Below are 22,896 nucleotides of genomic sequence, written 5' to 3'. Positions count from 1 at the left end.
AAAACCATAGCCTTGACCAGACAGACCTTTGTTGGCAAAGTAATGTCTCTGCTTTTTAATATGCTGTCTAGGTTGGTCATCACTTTCCTTCCAAGGAGTAAGTATCTTTTAATTTCATGGCTGCAGTCACCATCTGCAGTGATTTGGGAGCCCATCAAAATAAAGTCAGCCACTGTTTCCACTGTTTCTCCATCTATTTTCCATGAAGTGATGGGACTGGATGCCATGATCTTAGTTTTCTGAATGTTGAGCTTTAATCCAACTTTTTCACTCTCTTCTTTCACTTTCATCAAGAGGCTCTTTAGTTCTTCTTCACTTTCTGCCATAAGGGTGGTGTCATCTGCATATCTGAAATAAGCCAGGGAGAACAAAATAGAATACTGCATGATCTCACATATATTGTGGCATCTGCAAAGGTCAAATTCATAGAAGCAGAGAGAAGACTACTGGTTGCCAGAGGTTGCGAGGTGGGAAAAATGGTAAGATGTTGGCCTAAAGGTACCAAGTTTAATTATGCAGGGACCAAGGTCTGGAGATCTTAGGTGCAGTGCAGGGACTGTAGATAACTATACTGCATTGTAAACTTGAAATTCAGTTTAGAAGCTGTACATTTTAATATGCTTCAACAGAAAGTTGTCCATTTATGCATTCCAATTTATTTTTGTCACATTTTCCTTTATGTATTTTCAAATAATGATTTTAGGTGAATATATAGGAACCCAAATGATTTAGTTGTTTCTAAATTTTAAGAAATGTTGTTATAACCATTTTAACTTCATTACCATCTACATGCATTTGCCTTACTGATTATTCTTTGTTGTCGCCAACTCTGATGAAATTCTTCATCTTATCTGTTTCCTTAATTCACACATATTTTAAAGTCCTTGTCTGATATCTCTAGTCTCTGGGTCTGGGGATGAGTTTTGTTTTTTCCTTTGTTTTTTTCTATTTATCTTAATTTTTTTTTCTTATTTTGCTTCTTATTTGTTTCTTTTTCTTATTTGAGAAAGATATTAAAAACATCCTTCTCATTATGTTTTGGTCAATAAATATCAGCATTATATATGGAAAACTGTATATACTCTAGATGTAATCTTCCTATAGAGAAGATTGCTCTCTCCTCTAGCAGGTAGTGTAGCATTAAATCTCTTCAACCTATACAAGGAGTTTGCTGACACAAGACTGGCTTAATTTGTGTAATTTATGCTTTACTTTTCATTCATTGTCACTCTCAAATCTCAGCAAAGACCTGAAATTTGGTATAATAGCATGAATTGAGGAAGACAAAAATCATCAAAAGCAATTATCAACCCCATAGTTCTATATATTTATTACTGTTCTTATGTAGGCATTTGACAATATTGACCTCCCAGTACCTTGCCTTGCACCTTTATTTTCCTCCCAAGCAAACCAAAGCTAAAACTTTAGTAACTGCACTAACATCACGTCAGTCACCAGCAACATGGCCCTTCTCAGCTCATCAAAGTGTCTGGTCTGATGCCAACAGTTCATCTTCAGTCTGGGGAGATTTCAAGATAATAAGAGTGAGGGAAAAAATAAAGAGGAAATGATATACAAGAAGCAAATTCAAAATTATTTGAACTGAGCTGGCCTCAGTTTCCAAAGAACGCGGTCATTTACCAGGTGAAGTGGGCACTCTTAGAGATGGACCCTTTACACAAGCCCGTTCTTTATCTGGGGGCCCATTCTGTTCTTTCACTGTCCTACCCTCGCCCAGAGGAGAATGAACACTCCGCACTTCTGGGGTGTCATTCTGACCCTCTCTGGGAAACCAGTCACAGTGTCTTGTCTGGTTCTGATGAGGATACGGTGGCTTCCATTCAGAGAATCTGAAAATACTGTGGTAGAATGACATTTTCATACTTTGGGAGGCTGGGACACTTAGGAGAGGCAAATGGTTTTTCCTTGGAGCAAGAGGCTGAGGCCCAGGGGGTCAAATGGGACCGACAACCTCTGGGAACTGCTTAAACTGGACCTGGTGAGGGCATAGTAGAAGATACGTACTTGAATTCATCAGTGTATTGATGCTAAGTAAATGGGCACCTATCCTGCCCCGACTATAAGCCCCCACCTTTAAATTAAGCGCCAGTAGATATGGCTTCAGTTCCTTCCTTCCTCTCTCTCTCTGTTTTACTTTCATTGCTTTTTCTCTCCCATCTTTTCCTTATCTAAGCCTTTTCTTCATGTTGATAATTTCTCTATTTGGAATATTTTCTTCCTTATTTCCTTATCACTGACTCTTCATATTATTGAGACCCTAGCATATATCACCTGAATGACTTTCCCTATCATTTTTACTTAAAACATTTTTCCTCCACTTGCCAATCTGTCACTCTTACCCCTTTATTCTCCTCTGCACTGTTTTCTTCAAAATATACGTCACTACTGGAAAAGTCATTGAATTTGTGTGTTTTGATTGTGTATGTTTCTCCCCTATAACAATGTAATATGCATAATGGCAAGAACTGAGCCTTTTTTTTTTAAACTTCTCTATCACCAGAGCCAAGAGAAGAGCCCTGACAAATATATAAGGACAATAAAAGCTGTGCCACTATATACAAATGAGATACACATAATTTACTTATCATTGAAACAGCTATGAGTTATATGCCACCCATAGAGATAACAATAAAATAATTCAGGATCAGTTAGTAGATAGGTTAATTAAATCAAAGCAAGTGTTGAATCAATTTGTCTAGGATGGGTTGAGTTTGCAAACATGAATGAAAGCTAGCAATCAAGTAATAGTTAATTTTAATGTATGAATGTGGGTTAAGAGATCAAAATGTTTGTCATATGAAAATCTCCATTTTAGTGACTATATGAGAGTCTCAAGCAACCTCTACCCCTAATTCATCTTTACAGCCCAGCTTTCTGGTTGATATGCAACTTAGTCGAGGAAAATTATAACAGGTTTTTGAGATGTTATCAAGGGTCATAATTGTGTAATTATTTGCTAATAACTAAGGAAAACTTAGAATTAAATAGATGAAATAAATGCATAAAGTCTTGGTGTCCATATTTAAATTTATCAATACTTTTTATATATTTATTATTTTTAGACAATTTTTAATACAATTTGTCATGGACATTTTTTATTCCATTTAAGAATACATAAATAAGTAGTTGCCTTTGTCTTTGAGTTTAGGTTGTAAGTAAAAGAAAATTTTACTTTAAATTCACAAAACAATTCCAGTTCACCATATTTAAGCTTGATTCATTAGAATCTATGAATCATTTAAGTGCTTGAAAGAGTTCATTTAGTTACTCAGACAATTTAAGGGCTTAGAAAGAACACAAATTATTAAAACTATAATCACTGATAACATGTAAACATGTAAAGTCAAAATAGTATAAAAGCCTTTTTAATTGTGATAATTAAATTGTACTAAATCATTAGGGATATTAAGATTTGTTGATCGAATTTAAATGTTCAATCTGTTTTTCCTATATTGAATCGACAAATTGAATATCAATTTTAAAAATTAGGTTGCTACTAATGAGTTTCTTCGTTTACAAAAACCATCATCAAATACACCATAAAGCTCACTTTGAAAGTATATATTAATTTCTCAAGAAATATTTGTTCAATGAATAGAGAATGAATACTTGGTATTTTAGTTCTTTTAGGATAGTTACTTTATTTAATCTACAGAATCATCCACCATGTGCATTAAAAACAGATTTCTGATGTTCCCTCATCTGGAGCAGTCTAAAAGTCTGTTTTCACATGCATCTTTTCATTCTCACAGTGGGCAAATTTGTGATGCACTGTTCTAAAAGAAGTGAAATCTCACTTAGTTGTGTCCAACTCTTTATGACCCCGTGGACTGTAGCCTACCAGGTTCCTCCACCCATGGGACTTTCCAGGCAAGAGTACTGGAGTGGGTTGCCATTTCCTTCTCCAACACTGTTCTATGGCTTGCTCCTAATTTGCTTCCTAGTTAGGAGACCCGGATTTGATCCCTGGGTCAAGAAGATCCCTTGGAGAAGAAAATGGCAGCCCACTCCAGTATTCTTACCTAGAGAATTCCATGGACAGAGGAGCCTGGCTGGCTACACTCCATGGGGTCGCAAAGGGTTGGACAAGACTGAGTGAGTAATACTTCCATTTGTTATTGTTCTAAGGTGTGCTTCTAATTTGCTTCCTAGCCAATTTAGGTCTGAAGTCTTGACTAAGTTCCATGCCTTTGCCACCAACTTCAAGACACAAACTATTTCTCTACATAGACATGTATCAATGCTATTTGATACTCTGCCTTGCTAGCTGGGATTTCCTAGTTGCCTCCAGATCAGATCTACACTGATTATCTATCCAGCTAAGTACTCGGTGATATGCTTTGATCCATCAACAGGCTGCTTACTAAGTTCACTCCACATTACTTCTTTTGAATTTATGACAGTCTATTGGTTTCAGAAATAGGCACAAAAATAGTAGGTGAGATTGTAACTCACGGTAGAGCTTGACTACTTTTATGTTCCTTTCAAAGAAGCAGCTCAGTTATTATAAGTGTTTATGCGAAGATTACATTAAGGGTCTTGAGTGACACTTTCTCTTTTTTGACACTATCATAAAAATGACTCAACTTTTACTATTTATAATAAAATCAAATACTTCATTCAATTGAAAATACAGAAAATAATCACCAAGTTTGATCTGTTCCTAGGATATGCTATTCGAACATTGATAATTTATTTTATAATTCACAGATCCTCATTTTGCTGTGAAATGATACTCTTTTCTGGGTAGAATCACAGGTAAACATGCTTATTCAATAATCACCAGCCAGAGAGATTATTCAGACAATGGCAGATTGATTCTGAAAGTTATTGAAATCTACCCCATTTTCAATTGTCACTCTGTAATCAAAATACTGCATCTGAATCAGAACTGTGATTATTGAGGATTGTTTTTTACATCCTATGGTTTGCCAGCCAAATTACTTGGACTGAGTTGAAATTTTAAATCTACTGGCTTTTTCTAAAAAAATTAAATGCAAAAACCCGTCTTTTAAGATGAATGGATTATCTAGTACCCAGTGGATAAATAAAAGTTTGCTTTCCATGAAGTCTCACATGCCTCTCACACTTACAGAGGCAATGTCAGGTGCTTATGTTCCAAGTCAACATAAATTAAATTCGCTCACACATTTATTCTTATTTTCACTTTGTTTTTCATAAATTAAAAGCAGAATTTAGTCATTTTTATATAAAAAAAGTAACTTTTGTTATTCATGTCATCTCCTAATTGAAGACAGAGAGATCAAGAAAGCAGTGCCTTGTAGGATCATTGTAGCTGCAAATAAGCAGCACAGTAATTGCCCAGCATGCACTAACACACAGTTCAGCTCTTCCAGGCACACTTAGGCATCAAGAAAGGAAGCAAGGAGGAAGAAGATAATCAATGGTAATCATTTCTGTATTATTCTCCCTTTCCCTTCAAATGCCATTGTCATCTCACTTAGGGGAGAAAAACAAAAAGCAATTTAGAAAGTTATCAAAATAAGAAGGAGAAAAGTGCTATTTAGAGACAAGAAATATCCGTGTGAGTCGAAGGGAAGGCTTGTTTCTTCCACATTGAATGAGTACACTTTTGCAACAAGAAAGGAAAGCAGCATATTGTTATAATGATAGTGGCCACTGCACAGAAGTTTTGTACAATGGATTACATTATATGTATCAGCAGGAGATAAACAGCAACCAGGATGAGAGGTTATGGTAATGACAGTCTGGTCTACAGTATTGTAGATTTTGAGCATAACAAGTTAGCAATGAATACTCCAGTGTTCTGAATATGTTCAGTTTAGTCACTCAGTCGTGTCCGACTCTGTGACCCCATGGACCGCGGCACGCCAGGTCTCCCTGTGCGTCACCAGCTCCCAGAGTTTACTCAAACTCATGTCCATTGAGTCGGTGATGCCATCCAACCATCTCATCCTGTGTGGTCTCCTCCTCCTCCGGCCTTCAATCTTTCCCAGCATTAGGGTCTTTTCAGATAAGTCGGTTCTTCACATCAGGTGGCCAAAGTATTGGAGTTTGAGCTTCAGCATCAGTCCTTGCAAAGAATATTCAGGACAGATTTCCTTTAGGATGGACTGGTTGGATCTCCTTGCAGTCCAAGGGCTCTCAAGAGACTTCTCCAACACCACAGTTCAAAAGCATCAATTCTTTGGTACTCAGCTTTCTTTATAGTCCAACTCTCACATCTATACATGACTACTGGAAATATGTAATTAACTGATAATTAATTCTATACTAATACATTTGATCATAACACTCATTAACTATCTAGTATATGTTTTGAGTGAACAGATTTGTAGGTACCAGTGTTTATAGCAAGACTATAAAATGAGCTCAAAGTCACTATCATTTCATATTCATTTCCATATATATGTATATTTTCAGGTATGTGCTCAATTTGAATAAAGACATACATTCAAGTTAAAATTGATAACCTAATTAAAATATCTTAAACATATAATCAAATTGCAAAATTTAATTTTGTAATATCTTTATGTCTCCTAGACATGATAAGTTGAGTTCAAACTTTGTTACTTGGATTTCATCTAAATTTGGAGTTGAATAGAATTGTCTTAGCTAAAATATTTGAAAATAAAGGTGATTATTTTCTGCAGAATTTTTAGTTTTATGTTTTTTTGCTCATAATTCCTGATAAACATCAGAACTTACAATATTTAGATTTGGGAAGAATATCAAATCATAGTTTATTTATTTTAACATTTACTTTATGGTGATAAACTTAGAATCCCATTGTTGTCATCATTTTTTTTTTTCTAATTTCTGCTTTAATGGCAGGAGGAATGGAGGCAGACAGCAGCACATCCAAAGAAATTCTGACCCAACTTTTAGTCATAATCTTGGTATTTAGATCTCACTTTCTGCCTTTAATTTATCAAGTTATTTGACTCCTCAGATCAGAATCATATTAAAGTCTATCATTCTAGATTATGTTCTGTATACAAATTTTCCAGATACTCTGGTCATATAGAATTACCTCCATGCATAATGGTTGAACAGCTCTCTAAAGGGGCTTCCCAGGCGGTAATGAATTCACGTGTCATTGTAGGAGACATAAGAGATGTGGGTTAGCTCTCTGGGTCGGGAAGATTTCCGGGAGGAGGACAGGGCAACCCACTCCAGTGATCTTGCCTGGAGAATCCCCGTTGGTAGAGATGCCTGGGGGGCTACCATCCACAGGGTTGCAGGAAGTTGGATAGGACTGAAGTGACTTAGCATGCATGTGAAGGGACAGCACCTTTCTCCTTTCTGCAAACACTTTCATGACTGATCACCAGTCAGCATGTTTACCTCTTAGATATTATGACCCACTCAGAGTTCTCAGCAACGTTATGAGCAAGTCAGACAGGAATCTCTTTTACCCTCTTAACATTATCACATGTGGTCTATTCTCTCTTCCTGTAGGTTAAACTCTGCAGATAAGAGTCTGTAATTTTCTTCCTTAAAGCTATAAGAGTGTCAATGTTTTGAACTTTTCATTAATTTTGTCCAAAATACATATGGCATCTCCTTATATGCCCCTCCTACTATTGAAGTGGGCGTAGTAGTCTTCTGCTTTTATAAGCATCTGTTTCTGTCTCTAACATCTTGACCATTCAGTGCCCCCAGCCATGCGGCATGCCACTGCCAAGCCAGGCCCCCAAATGGGACCTTCTGAAGAAGGTTGCCATTATCTTCATTACCTCCACAATAGTTTTGGCCCCAGGTAAATAACAGGGAGGGAACACAGCCCCACCCATCAACAGAACATTGGATTAAAGATTTACTGAACATGGCCCTACCCATCAGAGTGAGTGAAGTCCCTCAGGCTTGTCTGACCCTTTGTGACACCATGGACTGTAGCCCACCAGGCTCCTCCATCCATGAAATTTTCTAGGCAAGAGAACTGGAGTGGGTTGCCATTTCCTTCTCCAGGGGATCTTCCTGACCCAGGGATCAAACCCGGGTCTCCTGCATCATGGGCAGACGCTTTACCATCTGAGCCACACCCATCAGAACAAGACACAATTTCCCCCTCAGTCAGCCTCTCCCATCAGGAAGCTTCCATAAGCCTCCTATTATTCTCCATCAGAGGGCAGACAGACTGAAAATCACATTCACAGAAAACTGACCAATCTGATCACATGGACCATAGCCTTGTCTAACTCAATGGAACTACGAGCCATGCTGTGTAGGGCCAGCCAAACAGATGGGTTATAGTGAAGAGTTTTGACAAAACGTGGTCCACTGGAGAAGGGAATGGCAAGCCACTTCAATATGCTTGCCTTGAGAACCCCATGAACAGTATGAAAAGACAAAAATATAGGACACTAAAAGAGGAACTCCCCAGGTCAGTAGGTGCCCAGTGGGCTACTGGAGATCCATAGAGAAATAACTCCAGAAAGAATGAAGAGATGGAGTCAAAGCAAAAACAACACCCAGCTCTGGCTGTGACTGGTGATGGAAGTAAAGTCTGATGCTGCAAAGAGTAATATTGCCTAGGAACCTGGAATGTTAGGTCCATGAATCAAGGCAAATTGGAGGTGGTCAAACAGGAGATGGCCAGAGTGAAGATTGACATTTTAGGAATCTGTGAACTAAAATGCACTGGAATGGGTGAACTTAACTCAGATGACCATTATATCTACTACTGTGGGCAGGGATCCCTTAGAAGAAATGGAGTAGCCATCAAAAGAGTCTGAAATGCCATAGTTCAAAAGCATCAATTCTTTGGCACTCAGCTTTCTTCACAGTCCAACTCTCACATCCATACATGACCACTGAAAAAACCATAGCCTTGACTAGACGGACCTTTGTTGGCAAAGTAATGTCTCTGCTTTTTAATACTCTGTCTAGTTTGGTCATAACTTTTCTTCCAAGGAGTAAGCGTCTTTTAATTTCATGGCTGCAATCACCATCTGCAGTGATTTTGGAGCCCCCCCAAAAAAGTAAGGCTAAAAAAAAGACAGAAAGGTCACAAATTATTAATATAAGAAATGAAAGGTGGGCCATCACTACAGATCCTGTGGTCATTAAAAAGGACAATAAAGGAATACTACAAATAATTCTATGTCCACAGTTTTCAAAACCTAGGGTGAAATGAACCAATATCTTGAAAGTCAAAAGTTGCCAAAACTTGCACAAGAAGAAATAGACAATTTGAATAGGCCTATATGTATTGAACAAATTGGGTAACTTTGGGCATGGTGATGACTCTTTAGATACAACAAGAGCACAGTCTAATAAAGAATCCATAAACTGAGAGAAAATATCTGCAAAAGACACATCTGATAAATGACTTTTATCAAAATATACAAAGAATCCTTAAAATTTTTTAAATTCAAGAATAAGAAAAATTTTAAATAAGTCAAATTAAAAAATTGAATCATTTGTAAATGACTCAAAAACTGAAAGGATACCTCATTGAAGAAGATATATAGATGGCAAATAAACATATGAAAAGATGCTAAGCATCATATGTGAAAGAAATGCAAATTAAAGTAACAATAAGATATATGGGTTTCCATGATGGCTCAGCAGTAAAGAATTTGCCCCTAAAGTAGGAAACAGAGGAGACTTGGTTTCGATCCCTGGGTCGACAAGATCCCCTGGAGGAGGAAATGGAAACCCACTTCAGTATCTTTGCCTGAAAAATTCCATGGACAGAGGAGTCTGGTGGGCAGCGGTCCATGGAGTCACAAACAGTCGGACATGATTGAGTGACTAGGCATGGGGAAACAATGGAAACAGTGACAGACTGTTATTTTCTTATCTTCATGGGCTCCAAAATCACTGCAGATTGTGACTGCAGCCATGAAATTAAAAGACTCCTGCTTCTTGGAAGAAAAGCTATAACAAACCTAGACAGCACATTAAAAAGCAGAGAGGTTACTTCACCAACAAAGATTTATATAGTCAAAGCTATGATTTTGTTTTTCCCCATAGTTATGCATGGATGTGAGAGTTGGACCATAAAGAAGGCTGAGTGCAAAAGAATTGATGGATTTGAACTGTGGTATTGGAGAAGACTCTTTAGAGTCCCTTGGACTGCAAGGAGATCCAACCAGGCCATCCTAAAGGAGATCAGTCCTGGGTGTTCATTGGAAGAACTGATGCTGAAGCTGAAACTCCAGTAGTTTGGCCACCTCATGCAAAGAGTTGACTCATTGGAAAAGACCCTGATGCTGGGAGGGATTGGGGGCAGGAGGAGAAGGGGACGACAGAGGATGAGATGGTTGGATGGCATCACCGACTCGTTGAGCATGAGTTTGAGTAAACTCCGGGAGTTGGTGATGGACAGGGAGGCCTAGCATGCTGAGATTCATGGGATTGCAAAGAGTCGGACACGACTGAGCAACTGAACTGAACTGAACTGAACTGAACTGAACTGAAGGATGTGGCAAGCTTATGGAGTAATAGGAACTCTTATTCATTGCTGGTGAGAATAAAAAAGGTACATTCACGTTGGAAGGCAATTTTGCAGCCTTCATCTTTAATCTGGGTTTCCCTGGTGGCTCAGATGTTAAAAAATCTGCCTGCAATGCAGGAGACCTGAGTTCGATCCTTGGGTTGGGAAGATCCCCTGGAGGAGGGTATAGCAACCCATTCCACTATTCTTTCCTGGAGAATCCCTATGGACAGAGGCATCCAGAGGGCTGTATTCCATGGAGTTGCAGAGTTCAACGTGACTAAGCATGACCTTAAATCTAAATGTACTCATCGTGTATTCCAGCAATCATGCTGCTTGGTTTTTATCAAAATAGTTGAAAACTTATGTCCAGATAAAACCTGCACGTGGATGTATAGAATTATATATAATTGCCAAAACTTGGAAGTAATGAAGATATTTTTTCAGTAGATGAGTGGATAAACAAACTGAAGTACATCCAGACAATGGAATATTATTCATTGCTAAAAATGCCATTCATGGGGTCACAAGAGTCGGACATGACTTAGCGACTGAACAACAAAAAGACATGACCTATGAAGCCATGAAAAGACAGAGAGGGAGCCTAAAAGCATATTGCTAAGAATCCAATCTGAAAAGACTATATACTATGTGATTTCAACTATATGACATGCTAGAAAAGGCAAAATTATGGAGCTAGTGAAATATCAATAGGGTGGGGAAGAATAGGTTATACTAGAGAGGATTTTTAGGGCATTAAACTACCCTGTATGATACTATTAAGATGGATATGTGTTATTATACATTTGTCCAAACCCTTAGAATGTACAACAACAAGAGTGAACCCTAACATAAGGTTTGGACAATTATGACTTATCAGTGTATGTTTACCAATTAAAATAAATGTGAAGCTTCCCCGGTGACTCAGATCATAAAGACTCTGCCTGCAACGCGGGAGACCTGGGTTGGACCCCTGGGTTGGGAAGATCCCCTGGATGAGGGCAGGGCAACCCTCTCCAGTATTATTGCCTGGAGAATCCCATGGACAGAGGAGCCTGGCGGGCTACAGTGCATGGGGTCGCAAAGAGTCAGACACGACTGAGGGACCAACACACACACTTGGTTGTGGCGGGGGCTACCGGTAATGGGGGAGGCTATCCACGTGTATGGGCAGGGGAATATGCGAAACCCACATACCTTCTTCTCCATTTCGATGTGAACCTGACAACTTTATTTACTTTTTTAAGCCTTAAGGTATCTCTTTGGTTCTTTAAACTCTTCTCTGAGACTTTTCATTTTCCCATTTGTTTCAAATGTCCTTGTAATTGTCGTTGCAGCATTTTATGGCAGTTATTTAAAATCCTGATAATTCTAGGATCTGTATCATTCAGTTTTGGCATCTGTTGATTTTCTTTTCATTCAGCTTCCGATTTTCCTATTTTTGACAGCAGGGGAAAGGAACTGATACTAATTACTTCCTACCAAGTGGAAGTCAGTCCAGCTTTTCCATTAAGCCTCTGTTGCCACCGAGTGGGGAGATTCTCCTGGTTTTTCAGAGGAGGGGTGGGAATCAAGGTTCCCCAATAAGAACTCCATTTTTACTGCATTGGCTGAGAGGGCAGCTCTTCCTTGGCCTTTCTGGGCATGGTCTCCTATGATAAGACTAAATATTGATCCCCCTAGATCTCTTCTGACACTTTCTCAACAAAGAGGATAAGGAAGTTTTTCTTTCTTTCTTTTTAAAATCTCCATGTAGGGGTCTGATATTCAGGCTCCCTGCGTGGGTCCAGTGGGTTAGGCTCAGCCATGCTTGGCAGTGATGAAAAGCCCCTGGTTCCATACCTTGCCTTGTTACATACCGTATCAGCAAGGATCTGTGTGGGATCAGGTATCCTCATTACAACCTGATGCCCTTGGAAATCTGGGAAGCTGTAAGTGGTAGAGGTTGAACAGCACGTTTTCTTTTTTTCTTTTCTTTTCTTTTCTGTAGAGTGTTCATTGCCTAAACAATTTCTACATTGCTAGTTCTCCCTCTGGAGCTTGTTGTTTTAACAGAGCAATTTTTGAGTTCTTTGAGTTTTTGAGGGGTTCTATGATTTTAAAGGCTTTTCTTCACTTACCAGACTCCAGTTAATATTTTAACATATAAAAAAATAAACCATAATCTAAAACATGGGACACTTTAAAGAAAAATTGTGCTTCATCATCTGCAAAAGTTGCATAGATTAGGACAACATGTTTATAGTAGCCACATTACTAGTTAAATTCAGGGTCACTTATGAATTATTGATGGAGTGAGAAATGGCAACTCACTCATATTCTTGCCTGGAAAATTCCATGGACAGAAGAGCCTGGCAGGCTACAGTTCATGAGGTCACAAAAGAGTCCTATACTACTGAACAACTGACTATGCATGCATGAATTACTGGAGAGTAAGGTGACATAATAAGAAAGATTTGAAATTTCATAGCCCTATATTTGACCACTGGAAAACATGAGACAAAATAGTCACTTTCTAATGATAATGATTCTCTAAATGAATCCTTAAATGGTGGAAATATTACTTTTAAATTTTTGTTCAAAATAAAAAGAAAATAATCAGGTAAGGCAAAGGTGAAATTTTGAAAGGAAATAATTGAGTAATTAAGAGTAAACATGTAAATTTGACATGTGCATATATTAAGGATATATATAAATATGTATGCATATATATATACATATGTATGTATATGTATATATACATATATGTATGTATATTCATACACACAAACACACATGTGATTTTAGAATCACAAAAACTTTTACCATAAGTTTGAAAATTTGTTTGTAATGTTGCTTTTGATTAAAGAAAAATAGTAATGGTTTCACTTCTGGAAGAAAAATTAGTACCTTGATAAATCTGAACTTAATTTCAATGAAAATGATTTTTCCATACATTTATATTTTGATGTTATTGGGAATATTTCCCAAAATTCAACTCCAGTGTTTAGCATTGAAATTGCACACACAAAAACACATACACACATATAGAATTTGTATGTAAACATATTTTTCTGTTTACTAACAAAAATAAAAACATATTTTATCAATAACAAAGATCCTCTCAGATGGTTTCAACTAATGGAAAGAAACACAACAATAACTTGCATTTAAAGGAATATGATGAAGTGGAAATCTCAAGTTATATGCATTATGGTTTTATGGAAGGAGAACCTTAGGCGCATCATGGTTTAGAATTTTGATAGAGTTCATCTTAAGTTAAATATAAAAGTAAATCTCCAGAGATATTTTACAGGAGTCAGTGATCAAAACCATCCCAAAGAAAAAGTAATGCAACAAGGAGAAGCGGTTGTCTGAGGAGGCTTTACAAATAACTGAGGAAAGAAGAGAAGTGAAAGTCAAGGGAGAAAGGGAAAGATATATCCAACTGAGTGCAGAGTTCCAATGAATAGCAAGGAGAGATGAGAAGGCCTTCTTCAGTGAACAATGCAAAGAAATAAAGGGAAATAATAGAATGGGAAAGACTAGAGATCTCTTCAAGAAAATTAGAGATACCAATGGAACATTTCATGCAAAGATGGGCTCAATAAAGGACAGAAATGGTATGGACCTAACAGAAGCAGAAGAGATTAAAGGAGGTGGCAAGAATACACACAGAACTATACAAAAAAGGTCTTAAGGACCCAGGTAACCACAATGGTGTGGTCACTCACTTAGAGTCAGATGTCCTAGAGTGTGAAGCTAAGTGGGCCTTAGGAAACAAAGCTAGTGTGGAACAAAGCTAGTGGAGGTGATGGAATTCCAGCTGAGCTATTTCATATCCTAAAAGATGATGCTGTGCAAGTGCTGCACCCAATATGCCAGCAAATTTGGAAAACTCAGCAGTGGCCAGAGGACTGGAAAAGGTCAGTTTTCATTTCAGTCCCAAAGAAAGTGAATGTCAAAGAATGTTCAAATTACCACACGAGTGTGCTCATTTCACATCCTAGCAAGGTAATGCTCAAAATCCTTCAAGCTAGGCTTCTCAAGTTTAGTTCTCTGAACTGAGTACTTCCAATGTACGAGTTGGGTTTCAAAGAGGCAGAGGAACCAGAGATCAAATTGCCAACATGTGTTGTATCATAGAAATTGCAAGGGGATTCCAGAAAAACATCTATCTCTGCTTCATTGACTTTGTGAAACCCTTGACTTGTGGATCACAACAAACTGCGGAAAGTTGTTAAAGAGATGGGAATACCAGACCACCTTACTTGTCTCCTGAGAAACCTGTATGCAGGTTAAAAAGCAACAGTTAGAAACAGACATGGAAAAACAAACTGGTTCAAAATTAGGAAAGGAGTATGACAAGGCTGTATATTGTCACTCTGCTTATTTAACTTGGCTGGATGAATCACAAGTTGGAATCAAGATTGCCAGAAGAAATATCAGCTACCTCAGATATGCAAATGATACCCTAATGGATGAGGGCCATAAGAGAGTAAAGAGCCTCTTGATGAGGGTGAAAGGGGAGAGTGAAAAAGTTGGCTTAAACTCAACATTCAAAAAATTAAGGTCATGGCATCTGATCCCATCACTTCATGGCAAATAGAAAAGGGAAAAGTGGAAACAGTGACAGATTTTCTTGGGCTCTGAAATCACTGTGGATGGTGACTGCAGCCATGATATTAAAAGATGCTTGCTCCTTGGAAGGAAAGCTATGACAAATCTAGAAGATGTATTAAAAAGCAGAGACATTATTTGATGACAAAGGCCCATATCGTCAATGCTCTGTTTTTTCCAGTAGTCATGTTCATATGAGAGAGTTGGATCGTAAAGACGTCTGAGTGCCAAAAAATGGATGCCTTTGAATTGCGGTCTTGGAGAAGACTCTTGAGAGTAACTTGGCAGCAAGGAGATCAAACTAGTCCATCCTGAAGGAAATCAAGCCTGCATATTCACTGGAAGGTCTGCTGCTGAAGCTGAAGCTCCAACACTTTGGCCACCTTATACGAAGAGTCAACTCATTGCAAGAGACCTGATGTTGGGAAAGATTGAAGGCAAAAAGAGAAGGGGACGGCAGAGGATGAGATGATTGGATGGCCTCACCAACTCAGCGGACATGGATTTGAGCCAAGGCCGTGTAGGTACAGTGCACATACGTGCACCCGGAGTTCAGGGGGACCCCAGCTGCTTCACCAACTCCGATGTGAACGGCCCTGTGACGACGCTGTTGGGAGCAAGTCAAGAGACTCAGAGGCTATGCTCAGTTCCTGAGCCCTGGATGTCTGGGTCAACCACTTAGCCTGTGTTTAGGATCTTCAACAGTTAAAAAGTATCTATAATCGGTGATAAAATTTAAAAAAAAAAAAAGAGAGAGTGAGAGAGAGAGAGAGAATTATTTGAATAAAATAAATACCTATCTTTTGAAATAAACCATTTCTCAGAATGGATAGCACTTTTTAAGGACAATTTTATGCCCATTGACTTCCTAATAGGCAGTAAACATCTTGGCAAAGAGAAAGAGCCTGTAACATATGTACTTGGTCTCAAATTGAAAAATAGTATTGAGAAATAATACTTATAACTATAAATTTTACTTATTTTCAGTCATTCACATTACATAGACATGTAGGTGTACATATACACACGACCCAGCAGACTACTGTATTTTCAGTAATACCTGAACAAATCCTTTCTGTTTTTCCCCTTACCTCTAAGACCTTACCACATCCTTAGGGTGAAAAATGGGGTATTATCCATACCCTAATGTACTACTTTGAAGAGTATAATATCAAACTTAAAATCAGAAAAATGGAATATTTTACATGTGGGCTTCCAGCTTCTACTCTGAAGATTGTTTTATCCTATATTTTTAACTGTCTATGACATTGAATGCAAAGTTAGCTGCTAAATTTACTAGATGTATAATGATAATAAATAGACAGTACGGTCCAAGTTTCTGTTCAGACTTCAGGATAAATTTAGTTTATTCCATCACAAAGATGTCAAACCTCCATTTTCATAAATAGAATACATGGTTGGATGGCACCAGTTAAAGCAAAATGATAATTACAGTTAAAGAAATGGAAACTACAGAGTCACATAGTCACAGCCAATATTTTTTCTGAGCATTTTAGATGGAATCAAAGTCAACACGAAAAAGAATTGATGAAGTCTGCCTAATTAGAGATTTGTTTTTTGCACAAATGAATAAACAATGGTGAAGTTTTAGAAATGATAGTACTGAAGCAAGAAGCAGCTATTTCTGCACAATTTCTCATTGTAGAGTATGAGAAATAAAGAGTATAAAAAGAGAATAGAAAAACCAGGATTATTCATGACTATGTTTAAAGAGTTGGATTCGGTGAATTATTTTTAATCACTACCTCTGTAAAGAAAGCTGAGCACCAAAGAATTAATGCTTCTGAACCGTGGTGTCCCTTGGACTTCAAGGAGATGCAACCAGTTCATCCTAAAGGAAATCAGTCCTGGGTGTTCATTGGAAGGACTGATGCTGAAGCTGAAACTCCAATACTTTGGCCACCTGATGCGACACACTGACTCATTGGAAGAGACCCTGATGTTGGGAAGGATTGAGGGCAGGAGGAAAAGGGGACGACAGAGGATGAGATGGTTGGATGGCATCATAGACTCAATGGACATGGGTTTGGGTGAACTCTGGAAGTTGGTGATGGAGAGGGTGGCCTGGCATGCTACGATTCATGGGGTTGCAAAGAGTCGGACACAACTGAGTGACTGAACTGAATTGAATGGCATCTGTATTTGGGGAAAGAAAGTTAGTCTTGATTAAGGATATATTTTTCCAGTAAGTTCTTTTGTTAGCAGAATTCTAGATTGTCCCCAAGGCTCACACGCACTGGAGTGCACAGCTTCTGTAATCTGTCCTTGCTGGTGGGAACGGGCCTTGAATATGATGAGATTAAACTCTATGACACATTGCATGAAAAACCATATGATACATTTTTTCAGATATAATTAAAGCCACTAGTCAGTTGTCTTTGACTGAATTAAGATGCGAGGTTATCCTGGGGTCTTGACCTAATCAAGCAAGCTCTATGAAGGACAGATGAGGACCTTCCTGGAGGCCATTTATGGTTTGCGAATGGCCTTGAGAAGCTACGTGAGCCAAGTGTGTATGCGGAGATCAAAGGGTGAGGACCTGGCGGGCACTTAGGAAGTAAACATAGCCTCCAGTTAGCAGCCAGTAAGAAAACGGACCCTCAGTCAGGCAGTACAAGGAAAGGAATTCTGCTAACAACCACGTGGGTTTGGAAGAGGGCCCTCAGCAACAAAAAAGAATGCTGCGTGGCAACCACTTTTATTTCTGTGTTTTGAGACCCTGATGAGCAAACGGTGCAACAAAGCTATGCCCAGATTCCTGCCCCACAGAAACCGTGAGGCAATTCATGTGTATTGCTTTATACATGTTTAAGTTGTTTATTGCTGTCTGGGATAATTTTTTACATAGTCATAAAAAACTAATAAAGCCTCTAACCCTCAAAGTAATCTCCAGCATCTACCTGTAAAGCCAACCTAAACGTTCTCCATTATTTTCATGATAATAAGCAAATTTTAAATTTTTTGATGGTAATAGTCATATTAATCAACTTATTTTCTATTTTATGATAACAATCATACTTCACAATAATGTTTCTTAATTTCTCATTTTCAAAACAATACATGCTTTTCGTTAAGAATATATTTCTTGTACAAATTCCCTATATGTTCCTGTATGAGGGGAAAATACGCTTTTCATTTAGAGACAGCAGTAATTTAAATAAACCCCTTACTGTCTAACAGGTCCATTCTACTGATATTTCAGCCATTAACAGATATCTAGTTGTGGAACCTGAACACCCAGAGTTGAAAAAGTAAATGGTTTATGGTGCATGTGGCAGCCCAATTTACAAGGTACATTAATGCAATGCACAAAGAATTGTAGGAGCGTGCAGTCGTGTACAGCCATCACTCCTTGAGGAAGGAAATCATTGCTGAGATGAGTTTTAGTTTGCTGTGTTTGCAAATGAGACACAAGGTAATATTTTTTGGAAAAGCACAACATGTTGATATTCATCACATTTGCTTATATTGGTTATTTGGCCAACAGTTATGAATGTGCTAGTGAGGGAGTTACTGATACTGCTTGTAAAGCACTCTTCAATGTACTCTCAGGGATGCCGAGACTGCCAACTCCTCACCAAGGGCTTAAGCCTCATCGCTAGGCTGTAGTTATTGCTTCCTCTTCTCAGAAATAATTAACTCCTGGTTCAAAATGTTTCTACCTAAAGATAATTAGAATAAGTCTATAACATTGATTTTCTCTCTCTCTCTCATTTTTTTTTTTACCTTTTTTCACATGGAAAATCATAACTTCAGACTAAGTAATCATTCTTCATTTGCTTGCACTCCCTGCTAATAAATCTTCCCAAATAATGTTAACAATTTACTGAGCATCTATGATGGGGAAGCCCATTGTGGACATTGATCTTGTATTTCTTACAGCAGCTCTGAAAGATAGGTTTCATCCCAAGCTGTAAAGGCTAAAGTTTAGCAACTTACCCTGAAGGCATAGACCTTGAAACATTGAAGAGATGCTAACTATTTTTCTGACTCTGAAACCATTTTTCTTGCCCAATTCAATGTCGCTCCATCTTGTCTATGTCTATTGTATCAGCGGTAACTAAATAAACTGGTTTCCCCTCTTTTATTTCCCCAAAGTTCATCCTAAGCTTCATGACCCTAATCACCCAGTTCTGAAGCCACAGTTAATGGAGAGAAACAATAAGATGGAGAAAAATAAAGAACCATGTTCTTTCTTGTATGTATTTTCATTGTGAAGCTGGTAAAAAAGAAGGAAAGAAAGACTGAATAGGGAGGCATGCTTAGAGTTTTTATTCTTCTATGGGACTGGGCAATCTTATTTTTCTGAGTCACTGAGACTAAAAGTGATTTTTGGACTATTTATGATATATAATGTGAAGTAAAAGCATGATCCCATTAGAATTTTCATCTGGATCAGGGAAGTTTACACTCAATCAACGAAGCTTAAGAGGACAGTGGAAGAAGATAAGTTGTTCCTGCTCCAAACCAAAGTTTGAACATCTTCTTACTTATGTCTATTTGCTTTTCATGCTGCTCTATAATCTTGCTCAAATAGATTTAGTCTCTATAATTAACTATTTTTGTGACAGAAAAATCAATGCAAACTGTCTTAAGCAACCAGAGACTGTATTGACTCAATAATCACAAATGTAAATTGTAGGCTTTAGTGGGAGTGGCTCAGACAGTAAAGAATCTGCCTGCAATGTGGGAGACCCAAGTTTGATCCTGGGTCGGGAAGATGTCCTGAAGAAGGAAATGGCAACCCACTCCAGTATTCTGGCCTGGAGAACCCCATGGACAGAAGAGCCTAGCAGGCTAATAGTCCATGGGGTCACAAGGAGTCAGACACGACTGAGCAACTAACACTAAATAAATGATGGTGTTGGCTCCTGTTTTCTTTCTACCTTCAACATGTTCACTTCATTCTGTGCTGTGCATAAAGGGCAAGGTATGTGGATACAACAGATGCCTCCTTGTTACAGTCCTGTGGAAGGGATACTGTCGTGAAAGAGCCTTGAGAGTCACTCTGATTGGATTAGCTTAGCTTATTTTCACCCCTAAATGAATCAGGTGGCCAGAAAATCTTGTTCAAGGATGGACTTGGTTTACATAGAGCAGAACCTCAGTTTCAGGACACATAGACTGAGAATGGGGGAAGGATGGAAGACCAAATTAAATCAGGGGCCATCTCAGGATCAAAGAGGAATAGATGGTGGGAAAGCAAATAACAGTCCACTGAGAATGGTTTTATGATTGTTACCCCATGGACTGTAGCCCACCAGGCTCCTCCGTCCATGGAATTTTCCAGGCAAGAGTACTGGAGTGGATTGCCATTTCCTTCTCCAGGGCATCTTCCTGACCCAGGGATCGAACCCATGTCTTCTGCATTGCAGGCAGACGCTTTACCATCTGAGCCATCAGGGAAGCACCCTATAGTCTATCAAGATTTATTTATTTCTGCATGTTCCTATAATTATACCAGACATTAAGAGCCAGATTCCGCTGTGTGACTGCAGCCTGTATATTTCTTTTTATATTAGCTTTTTACATCTTCCACTATTATCCACCATCTGCAGGTGTTCAGCCCTGGGTTATCATAAGCCCTCTTCAGAGGTTTTTCCAGAAGCCTGATGACAGTCTTTCTCCCTTGCCCCATTGGTGAAGGTAGATTTGAGTATTGCTCATAAAAGTTTCAAGAAGTTAGATGAAATGTCTAAATCAGCCAAATGAATAGTTAAATGTGTTTTGCAGTCCGTATAACCTTTACTTGATGCTGTGTAACTGAGATTTTCGCAGAAAGCCACCATAACTACAATGTTTCTAGAATTTCTTTGTGAGAACACTCACCGAGTTTAAAAAGCTGAACTGCAATGCTGAAGCCATATAATGGCCTTCAGTTCCATAGCCATTTGCTTCCACTTGCTTATTTATTTCTAGTAGAAATCTAAGTGCTTAGCTTAATTGCCCTACTATGAAATACAGAGATTTATGAAAAGATGTTAACAGCTTGTCCCCATGCCGTCATTGAAAAGGCTCACTGGGTGTTCAATAATAGGAAAGAAATAAAGCTTAAGGATAAAGAGGCAAAAATTATTTAGATCAACATAGCAGAGGTTTCTAGGGTACAAAGAAAAATTAAGTCAAACAGTGGGGTTCTTTTCAATTGAAACTTTAAGGAAACAGGCAAGATGTAATGTTCTTTATTTGTCAGATAAGTGACAAAGTTAATCAGTGCTAATTGCTCAGGATTGGCCTCCCAGTTATGACAGTTAATTAAAGTACACCCTCATAGATACTGACCAAATCCTTCTATGTGGTGGGTAGGCAGAGAAATGAAAGGCCTATATAGTAAGACCCTCTTCTAGTGGGAAAAAAAAAAAAATCAATACTGATTTAGCTGTAGCAGAATTGAGCCATTTTGTCTGCAGTCTTTATCTGCAAGGCCTTGTGGCCATCAGTGTGGGGAAACATTCATGGAACGAATGCATTTAGCAAGAGTAATCATCATCATCGTGAAGTGCTTATCAGAAATGAAGACAAAATGCAATTAGGCTAGATTTACAGTTGGACCAATAATTACCACTCAGATGTTTCAGCTGAATGGAAAATACATGATTCCAAACCGTGACATTTGTGTTCGATTGCTTTCTCCTCCTTTCTCTTGTGATCCCTAACCCTCCTCCATTTTCTCCTCTTTTTTTCCTTTTTTTTATTAAATATGTCAGTCATGATGTAGCACAGCTGAATAATTGTCATAGAGTCAAATGCTTGCAGATGGTTAATGGAAACAGAAAATTAAATGAACAGCAGTAAAGAAACTCATACAAAATTAAAGAACTCTATTGCAAATTTAAAGGGTCATTTGGTTTCATCAAAAATCAAATAATATGAATATGTTATCCTCTGCATGAAAGAGACTATGTTAAATTGTTTTGAGAGCTGAAAAATGAGCAATCAATGATGTGCTAATGAAATTTGTGAAAAAATCATGCGCTATTGAAATATGCTGTAAATTGTCATTTAGTCTCTACAGAAGAAAATCTACTTTGGGGGATCAATTTTTTTGAGCTTATTGTTTACTTAAATTATTGAACTAATGATAGGACTTGAAGGAAGTTAAGATTGTTACTAAAAAGAAATGACAGTAGGATTAAACTTAAGCAAAAAAAGAAAAAAGAAAAACAAACTATTCTTTCAGAAGTATCTTGTCTGAGATATTTTCCTCATATGACAGAAAAACCCAGCAATTCATAACACATTCATGATATGTCTAAATAACAGAATCAATGGCCCTGTTGACCTGCTGGGATTTAAGACAGTTTAGGCCAACTAAGCTCTCGTCTGCCTGGCATTTTTGAAATATATAATTGATAAAACTTTTCTGAAAAGAAAAGCTGTCTTTCTGGTGAAGCATTAGATATAATGTTGTACGGTGTCATTCAGAAGTGGGTCTCGGTTACAGATTCTTTAAAAATAGATTTCAAGATTACAAAGCATTACATTCTTTATTCACTCCTTTTTATTTTTCATTATCCTCTCCATTCGTTGGGAAACCTCAGAGTCAATATGAAATGTCTTTTGTCCATCACAGAAATGATTTTCGTCTCTGATGATTCCTCATAGCAAATGGGAAGAAAAATAAAGACATGTAATTGAGTCTTCATTGAAAATAACTCAGCCATTTGTAACACTGCCTTGAATGACTATCTAATAGCTTAATATTTTTAATGACTAACAAAATCTTAGGTGTTTGAAAGTGAGTCAGTTTTTCACATAAAAAGTCTGTAAAGTAAATATTCCTTAAAAAAGTAGACTTTAAAAGGTTAAAATAAGTATTTAAAAAAGTC

The sequence above is a fragment of the Muntiacus reevesi genome, chromosome 1 (genome assembly GCF_963930625.1).
Source record: "Muntiacus reevesi chromosome 1, mMunRee1.1, whole genome shotgun sequence".
Taxonomy (NCBI): Eukaryota; Metazoa; Chordata; class Mammalia; order Artiodactyla; family Cervidae; genus Muntiacus; species Muntiacus reevesi.
The sequence above is the reverse complement of the archived record's forward strand: the minus strand, read 5'-3'. Positions refer to the sequence as shown.